General features: G+C 46.4%; 1 non-coding gene across 1 annotated transcript; it reads left to right on the forward strand.

Moving 5' to 3' along the window:
- The first annotated feature begins 1,218 nt into the window (after positions 1-1,218).
- TRNAL-AAG (transfer RNA leucine (anticodon AAG)) lies at positions 1,219-1,300 on the forward strand. Its single transcript has one exon. It is a non-coding gene; the product is annotated as a tRNA-Leu (tRNA).
- The last annotated feature ends 7,626 nt before the right edge of the window (positions 1,301-8,926 follow it).

The raw sequence follows: 8,926 nt of genomic DNA on the forward strand, positions 1-8,926 counted from the left end.
GAATAGGCATCTAATAAGGCACGGAAGGCTCCCGAAAGAAAGCAAAGATAACACGCCTCGGCGCGCCGTATCGCATTTTTTTTTTTGCATGAGGGAATTTTGACACACGGCAGGTGTTTTCTTCGTTAATACGCCCAATAGAAAGGAATGCAACTAATAATTAAGGCTCGAGTGGGAGCCTTAATTATTAGTTGCCCAATTTAAGAGCGTATGTTATGTTGCAGCAGGTACGGTCCCTCGGAAATGCCGGATGTGGGCGACAAGGTGAGGACAAAGAGCGTCATATCTAGATTATTAATCGGTACCGACACGTTTACTTTCGATGGTCTGAGCTCGTCGCTGTACTCTTCTACTTAATGTAAGAGGATGCTGCTTGCGCTGTTGTGGCATATTATCATCAAACAAGCCAAATAGCTTGAGAAAGGAGGTTGAGTGCGATTGCGTTCAAAGACAACACATGTAAAGTGCAGACAGCAATAATGTCTTATCAATAGTTATCTGATGCTCATGATGTCAGCGCACTCGGAAATAAAAACAGCGAATAAAAGACGATCTAAGAAACTGCATTTCGGTATTAATCGCTAAATCTCGTAACCACCGAAAAATAGAAAAGTATTTCTTGGTGCTAATAGCAGAACAGAGCTGAAAATGAACGCACGAGGAGCGGATATCAATGATAACATACTGGACTACTGGGCAAGACAATAGCTGCTGAGCGGTAGCATCCCTACATGAAAAAGTACTGTGGCCGCACGTGCAGAAGCGTGTTATCTCCGCTGTTTCTGCGTGAGGCAGTGGAGCGCAAGGCAGTGTCACCACTGAAGCGGCGCATACATAGATACAGGCTATTTGAAGATAGGTGATATCGATATAGGCATTCCCATGGAGTCCGAAGCACGCCATTCAAGCATTTTACTGACAGCGGTGCTGATGACCGCACCACGGCGAAGCAATATAAGCTGCTCCTATAGTCTCTGGCCGGCTCAGCGCCATGCATCGATACTTTCACATTTTCTGTCGAGGCAGTCGCAAACTGCTCGTTCTACTCGTGACGGAGATGCACTGAAACCGGTATACGAGGAGGCGTGGCGTGGCGTGGCGCTCATTACGAGCAGTCTCAAAAGTGGGTCACGGACCCAGTGTACTCTAAGCTATAGGGTATGGTGAGCCAAGATCCCCCGTACCGGTACCAAAGCCAGGAAATAAAGAAAAAAAAAAAGTAGCGTGGCCGAGCGGTCTAAGGCGCTGGTTTAAGGCACCAGTCTCTTCGGAGGCGTGGGTTCGAATCCCACCGCTGCCAGATGTTTTGCTCTTTTAGCTGCAACCTGATCACACTGTAGTTCGGCCTGATTGGTGCTGCGAACCGGACTCCCCGTTGAAAGTGGCCACACTTAATGTCAGAGGTCTGGCAGGGAAGAAAAAGCAGAGCAAAATGTACGGACTTTTAACGGAGGAGACGATCGATCTCTTAGCTGTACAGGAAACAAAAATTGAGTGTGAAGAAGAGACCGGGAGCATGGTGCGGCGTTTCACGTCTAGAATTTACGGTGAGTCATGCATGCTATAGGCACTTGTGCAGAATGGGTCCTTTTTGTTAAAAAGCTGCCAGGTCTTGCGGTGCAGGACAATTTCTCATGTTTGTGGGATAAGTATGTCATTGATTTCACTCTCGACAACGCTGAGAGGCGCATTGTATGTTTGTATGCACTAAATCAAACAGAGGAGAGGGCAGCATTTTTTGAAAGCATTGAACAGCATCTCAGTTTGAAAAAACACCTAATTCTCATGGGCGACTTCAACTGTGTCCTTAGAAGTCGCGATGAGACCAGTGTGCACGGATTCAGAGACGTTAGCACTGAGGTACTGTCCAAAATTGTGGAGGAGTGGAACCTTGAGGATGTGGCGGAATGTCTTGACGGCGCGTGCGGTGTAAAGTACACACATTTTCAGCGTGCAAGCCACGCTTGTCTTGACCGCATATATGTTTCGCTTGATGTGATTCCAAAATGTAATAGCTACCATTTTGTTCCCATCTCTTTTTCTTACTACCGTTTAGTAAAATGTGTGATAGGACCAAAAAAAAAAAAACAAAAACAAAAAACGTGGCAGTGCTTTTAACTGGGACCAGTGGAAATTAAATGACAAGGTGATTAAAGAGGATACTTTCAGAGCTGCGGTAACGGAAGAAATAGGCAAGATAAACCCTAATGGTACACTCAGAACATGGCAGCAATTGGAGATTTGTAAGGAACAGCTTAAAATAATACTAATTAGTACATCTAGTGCCCTTTCCCACGAGCAGAAATTTATTGAAAGCAACTTAAGGTTCCGGCTTGGAAAAATGCTTGTAAAAGAATGTGCAGCGCCTGGCAAATGGATAGGGGATATAAGGAAGAAAAAACAAAAAATCGAACTGATAGATCAAGAGCGTTACCGCGGTGAGCTTGTGCGTGCGAGGGCGGAAGAGGCAGCCGCAGAGGAGATGTCGTCGAGACAAGCGCTGGGAATTTAAAAAGCGCATGCACAGAAAAATCACATCGGAAATACAGAATGGGGCGGCGTCTTATCGGATGACAACGAGCATATTCAGCGAGCATCCTTCCAATATTACCAGACATCGTTTGCATTACACGACTTTAATATGAGAGCGTTTAAGGACAGATATCTCGGGCCACTTCCAAGACTAAATGAAGAAAAGAAACAAAGATTGGAGCTGCCAATAACTGAATCAGAGGTCGAACTGGTGATAAACAATTTAAACCCGGGGAAATCACCCGGTCCAGACGGCTTAAGTTCGGCATTTTACAAAGAATTTCATCTCGAAATAGCGCCAGTCTTGACTGTAGTGTTTAACGAAGCTTATGACGTAAACGAACTGCCTCCTTCTTATGGCAAATCCCACACAGTCCTCATACCCAAAACCGATTAAGCAGAGAGGCTACTACAAGTGATTTCATACCGGCCAATTGCGCTCACGAACGTTGGTTACAAAATATATATGATGGTGTTAGCACGAAGGCTGCAGTCGGTAATCAAGGAAATCGTTGGGCCACATCAAACATGTGGGATAAAGGGACGGTCCATTGTTAATAATATACACAAAGTAAGAAGTGTATTAGAATGTTGCGATATCATAAATGCCCGTGTGGCCATCCCGCAGCTTGACCTTGAAAAGGCGTTTGACTGTGTTGCCCATGAAATTCTACTTTGCATAAATGACCATATAAATGTTGGTTTTGTTATTCGTGAGGGCGTGGCCCTGGCGTACCGAAATTGCACTACGAGATTAGTCGTAAATAAAAGTCTGTGGGCCCCTATTAGCGTGCAGCGTTCGGTGCGGCAGGGCTGCCCACTCAGCCCTCCGTTATTTTGCATTTACATTGAAACCCCAGTGTTTAAATATCTTGGACAATGAGAATATTATTTGTTTTCGTTTGCAAGCCGTGGAAGTGAAGCTGCTGGCGTACGCTATTGTTGTTACGGTTTTTACGGTTAACCAGGAGGACATAACTGAAGTTGTTGAATGTGTCAAAACATTTAGCGAAGTTACAGGCAGTAGGGTAAACTAGTCCAAGTCCTTGGGACTCTGGCATGGTGGATGGCAATGTGCTCCTGATAATTTTGCAAACGTGTCCTGGGTGACGACTCCGCCAAAAGTACCTTGGCATGCCACTAGAATGCTATCGTGATAGCATGACACATTGGAGAACATGCACAGATGACATGCGGGAAAGGGCAGATAAGTGGAAAGGAACTGGCTTACCAATTTTTGTCAGAGCCACAGTGTGCAACCTCTTCTTCATTTCTAGGCTGTGTGATGAACGTTTTACACTGTGCAAGATTGAGTGTACCAAAGCTGCATAGGATATTCGCGGTTTTTGTGTGGGCTGCAAAATGAGAAAGATGCAGCCGTACGAATTTGTTTAGACGTGTCAAGGATGGCGGCGTGAGCCTAGGGCATATTTTTGTTTTTTTTTGTTTTTTTTTTGTTTTTTTTTTTTGCGGCAGATTGTCAGATTTTTGTTCCTGCGCGACATTCGTGAACCGTTTTATAGCACTATCTGCAAAATTAAGCTTGGGCGTGCACTGCCAGATTTTGCTGTGCCAATTAACCGAATGTTACGCGGGAGGTATTTTTGGTTACTTTAGAGAAGTTGTCGACAGTGTACGATTTCTTTCTGCAAGATTTTCAAGAGAATATTTATCATCTGCGAAAAAGAGATAGTACAAAGATTTGTCCGACGTTGTACTTCCGGAGCCCTGCTATAGGGCCTTATATAGTGGAAGCCCTGACAGGAATCTACTGAAGAGGTTAAAGAGAATGCAAGTGGCGGCAGCGGTTAAATTTTGTTTTTTAAGTTGCGTACTGGAACTTTGCCAGTAAAAGTGTTTTTGCAGGTAAAAAGACTTATTTCTTCCTTGGGGTGCAAAATGTTTAATTTGTAAACAGCCAGAAACGATAGATCATGTATTTCTTCACTGCTCGGAAGGGGTTTATTTTTGGGACGTACTTCAAAGAACCATAAAGAAAGAATTACCTATTCATCTTTACTGAATACGGTATTTACCCAGGCAAAATGAGGAGGGGGTTCCATATGACTCAATCATGATAATAGGCTTCCACAGTATATGGCCTTCATGCATGGCAGAATATTACTGTGATCCTGATGTGCGTCCTGCACGATTTTTTTTTTTCCGTGAGGTACACCATTGGTTTATAGAGATTGTGAAGTTCGCCGATAATAATCCTGAGTAGTTGCCAAAGGTAGAACCTTTGATGACTCCAAAAGAATTTTACAACGACGAAGCCAGCCCCTGGCATGCTGATTATATCAATATCTTGTGTGTGTTTGTGTGTTCGTGCAAAAGTCAGGCAATAAAGAAAAAAGAAAAGGTAGCGTGGCCGAGCGGTCTAAGGCGCTGGTTTAAGGCACCAATCTCTTCGGGAGCGTGGGCTCTAATCCCACCGCTGCCAGATTTTTCACTACAACCTGTGCACACATTAGCTCGGCCTGATTTGTGCAGTTAACAGGACTGTACACTAAATTTCGCGGCTACTGCTGATTGTATTAACTCCTGCCGAAAATTGTTCTTACTCTCGGTTTCGTTGTGCCGGACTGCGAATTTCCTGTTTTAATGCGTCCTTGAGGAGTAGCACGAGAAATGTCGTCATTAAAATGCGTCTGTCATCGGTAGCGTTGAAATACTGCATCCCAGCAGTCTAAGAATTGAACACATATTCTTAGACTGCTGGGAGGCAGTATTTCATTGGGACGTGCTACAAAGAACAATTAAAAAAGAGCTACCACTAAACCCTTATGGCATCCGGTTTTTACCGGTGGAGAACGAAGACGTACCCTATGATTTAATAATGCTTCTGGGCCTCCACAGCTTGTCGAAAACACGGATGCAAGTAAGGCATGAAGATATTAACATTCGCAGTGTACGTGAAAATTTTGTTGAAAGTGCTGTTTATCTACGAGAATGTATCTGCGCGCTCCCCAACCCACCACAGTGGGCAGAAGTTCTGGATGACCTGGTAAAATTGAAGAAATTTTAACCTCACACGCGTCAGCTCAAGGGCAGCTGAAGTGTTTTATTAAGTGTGACAATTTGTTGTTCATGTATACCTCGGAAATAAAGAAAAAAAATAAAAAAGCCTGGCCGAGCGGTCTAAGGCGCTGGTTTAAGGCACCAGTCTCTTCGGGGGCGTGGGTTCGAATCCCACCGCTGCCAGAATTTTTGTTACAACCTGTGCCCACCTTAGCTCGGCCTGATTTGTGCAATTACCGGGACTGCACACTATATTTCGCGGCCGCTGCTGATTGTATTAACTCCTGCCGAAAATTGTTTTTACTCTGTTTTGTTGTGCCGGACTGCGAATTTCTTATTTTAATGCGTCCTTGAGGAGTAGTACGAGAAATGTCGTCATTAAAATGTGTCTGTCATCGGTAGCGGATTCTGCTTCCGGCCACGCCAGTGAACGGACGCAGGATGCAGGGCTCCTCAGGAGCGGCTTCAGCGGCCATGTCAGGCCGCGGTAACAGGACTGCTGAACAGGACAATACTTACCAGGTTGTTTTGCCTGCACTGCCAACAGGTCGGTTTGTTTTGAATACCGTTTTTTTTGCATGCCGATATCAGGGCCCGCCCGTACCGGGTGGAAGATTTCCGGGATGCTTTAGCGCAACACTCGCTAATCCCCGACGTTATCGCAATGGGGGCGTATCGAATGAGCCACGTCTGGGCCGTCACTCTCCAAGATACTGAAGCGGTGAACAAGATTGTAAGTGTGGGTGAGCTGTGTGTAAAAAACGGTCGCTGCTTGGTGATTGACCCGGCGAACCAGGACGTGAGACTCAAACTTCACTGGCTGCTACACAACGTGTCAGAAGAGGATGTTCGTGCTGCATTTGCGCCGTACGGAAAGGTGTCGGAGGTTTCCCGGGAGCGCTGGCGTGTTAAAGGTATGCTAGAAAAGGGCTCCACAACTAGACTCGTCACGCTGAAGCTGAAAGCTGGCTTGAAGCTCGACGACCTGCCGCATCTGTTGAATGTTAGCGGCGAGCTGGCGCTAGTGATTGTGCCAGGCAGACCCCCGTTGTGCCTACGCTGCCGGAGTACGGGTCACATCCGCAAAGAGTGCCGGGCTCCTCGTTGCGGAACCTGTCGACGGTTCGGCCATGAAGATAGCCAGTGTGCACGAACCTACGCTAGCATTGCCGGACCTGGGACCAGCGAAGACTCGTCCGAGTTAATTATGGACGAGGCGGATGCGGAGGAGGCTGCTGACATTAGAGGTCAGTCAACGAAACAGGACGCGCCTTCCATGACGGTTTTAAAGAAGAATAAGGCGACGGTCTCAAATGAAAAGAATGAAACTCTGCATGTCTTGAACGTTCCATCCCAGGACCATGAAAGCGCGTCAAAGGAAGCGTCAGAAGACGTAATCAAATTTTCTGATGCTGAGGACCATCTCAGTACTGAGCCTTCCTGTATTGATGCCATGGAGGTTGGGCCGGAGACAGCAGCCTTAATTGCCGCGAAACGTCCGCACGAGGAAAGCGTCGAGGAGACTCAGCTGCCAGGCGGTGTTTGTGGTAAGCCGCCGCCGAAAACTGCGGGAATCCGAAGAGCAACTTTGAGACCGAAGCCGAACTTCTCGGCCGACACGCGGCAGGCGGGGAAACCGCCTCCGTAGTTTTGTGGTGTCCTGAACGATTTGTGGGTCGGCTGCCTACCGACCAGCGTCAGGAACATTCTGCAACCAAGAGGGGCGTGTGTGAAAAAAAAAAATGAAAGACTGTGCTTGGACTTCGTTTGAATGCAGCCCGATGTTCTGCTGGGAGGACATTACATGCACACATACGCCGCTGTTCTTCAGAAGCGGAGGCCACGCAACCATGAAGGTAGGCACCATGCGGGTACGGGCGTCTCTTTCTAATACATGACTCTTAAGCTTAATTCGCCGTTACACGTGGCTACTTTGAATGTCAGAGGGCTGGGAGCGAGAAGGCGACAATGCCAGCTCAGTCGCCTCCTTTTGGATAATGATATAGATATAGCAGCTGTGCAAGAGTCAAAGATTGAGAGCCAAGAAAGCACTGACCGTATGGTGGCTTCTTTTCAAGCAAACTTTTATGTGTGTGTATGCCATTCTGTTGGTGTATCGGGTGGATGCCTTTTATTTATACGTAACACGCTGGGAGTAAGTGTAGAGTTCGTTTTTGCCTGTCCAAGTGGTCGGCTTTTGGTTACTGATTTTACCTACTGTAATTTATGCTGGCGTGTTGTGTGTGTGTATGCTCCCAATTCAGAATGCGAACGTGAATCGTTTTTTGAGTCTATTGAATTGTGGTTGAAGGTCGACAAAATCTTGCTTGTACTTGGCGATTACAACTGTGTGTGCGCAGCTGTGGACCGAGCGGCGAAGTGTAAACCTCGAAGAGACAGAAGCTCTGAGCTGTTGAATGCACTTGTGCATGAATACGGCCTTGAGGATGTTGGAAGTGTGTTCTCCACTGGAAAGCAGCCAGAGTTCACGCACTTTCAGCGAGATAGCCATGCTAGATTGGACAGGGTGTATGCCTCGGTTGATCTGGTTTCCCTATGTACTGCATATGATGTCAAACCTGTGTCTTTCAGTGATCATTGTCTCGTGAGTGCAGTGTTCGGTAGGGCAGGAAAGAAATCGCGCTTTAACTGGTACCTATGGAAACTGAATGCCAAACTTCTCGCCGATGAAGAGTTCGTTACGGAAGTTAAGACCGAGTTTGAAAATCGTCTGGCTATGCGACCAGTACGTTTTGCAGCGGAATGGGACAGCTTCAAAGAGTGGGTCAAATTGAAATTCATAGAAAAGAGCAGTAAGGTGCGGCATAAAGAGAAAGAAAAAGAACTGAATGAACAACTTCATTTTTTTTTTAAGCATGGAAAGTACTGTGCCAGGGCATTTCGCCAGTAAAATACGAGACATTAAACGTGAGCTGGAAACAATCGACAGCGAAAGATACACAGCGGCTGTCATACGTGCAAGGGCTGAAAAACTTTGGGCTGGACAAGTGCCGACAAAACGAGCGCTAGCAGACGAAAAAAGATACGCCTGCCAGAAAGAAATAAGGTGTATAAGGTATGCCGGCCATATCACTGAAAATGCTAAAGATATTCAGCGTGCGGTAGCAGAGCACTTTGAAGAACTGCTTAGCGCTAAGCTTGAGACTGTAGGCGGCTTTCAAACAGATTTTCTAAGACTGATGCCTGCACTGGATGACGAAAGTAAAGCGCGCCTAGAAACACCGATAACGTTGCAGGAGATAGAATCTGCAATAGATGACCTGACAACTGGGAAGGCCCCTGGGCCGGATGGTCTAAGCGCTGCCTTCTTTAAAACTTTTCAGCAGTATGCGGCTCAGTTTATGCTCTGTGT

The sequence above is a fragment of the Amblyomma maculatum genome, chromosome 3, assembly GCF_055883805.1.
Source record: "Amblyomma maculatum isolate TAMU_Amacu chromosome 3, ASM5588380v1, whole genome shotgun sequence".
In the NCBI taxonomy this organism is placed as follows: domain Eukaryota; kingdom Metazoa; phylum Arthropoda; class Arachnida; order Ixodida; family Ixodidae; genus Amblyomma; species Amblyomma maculatum.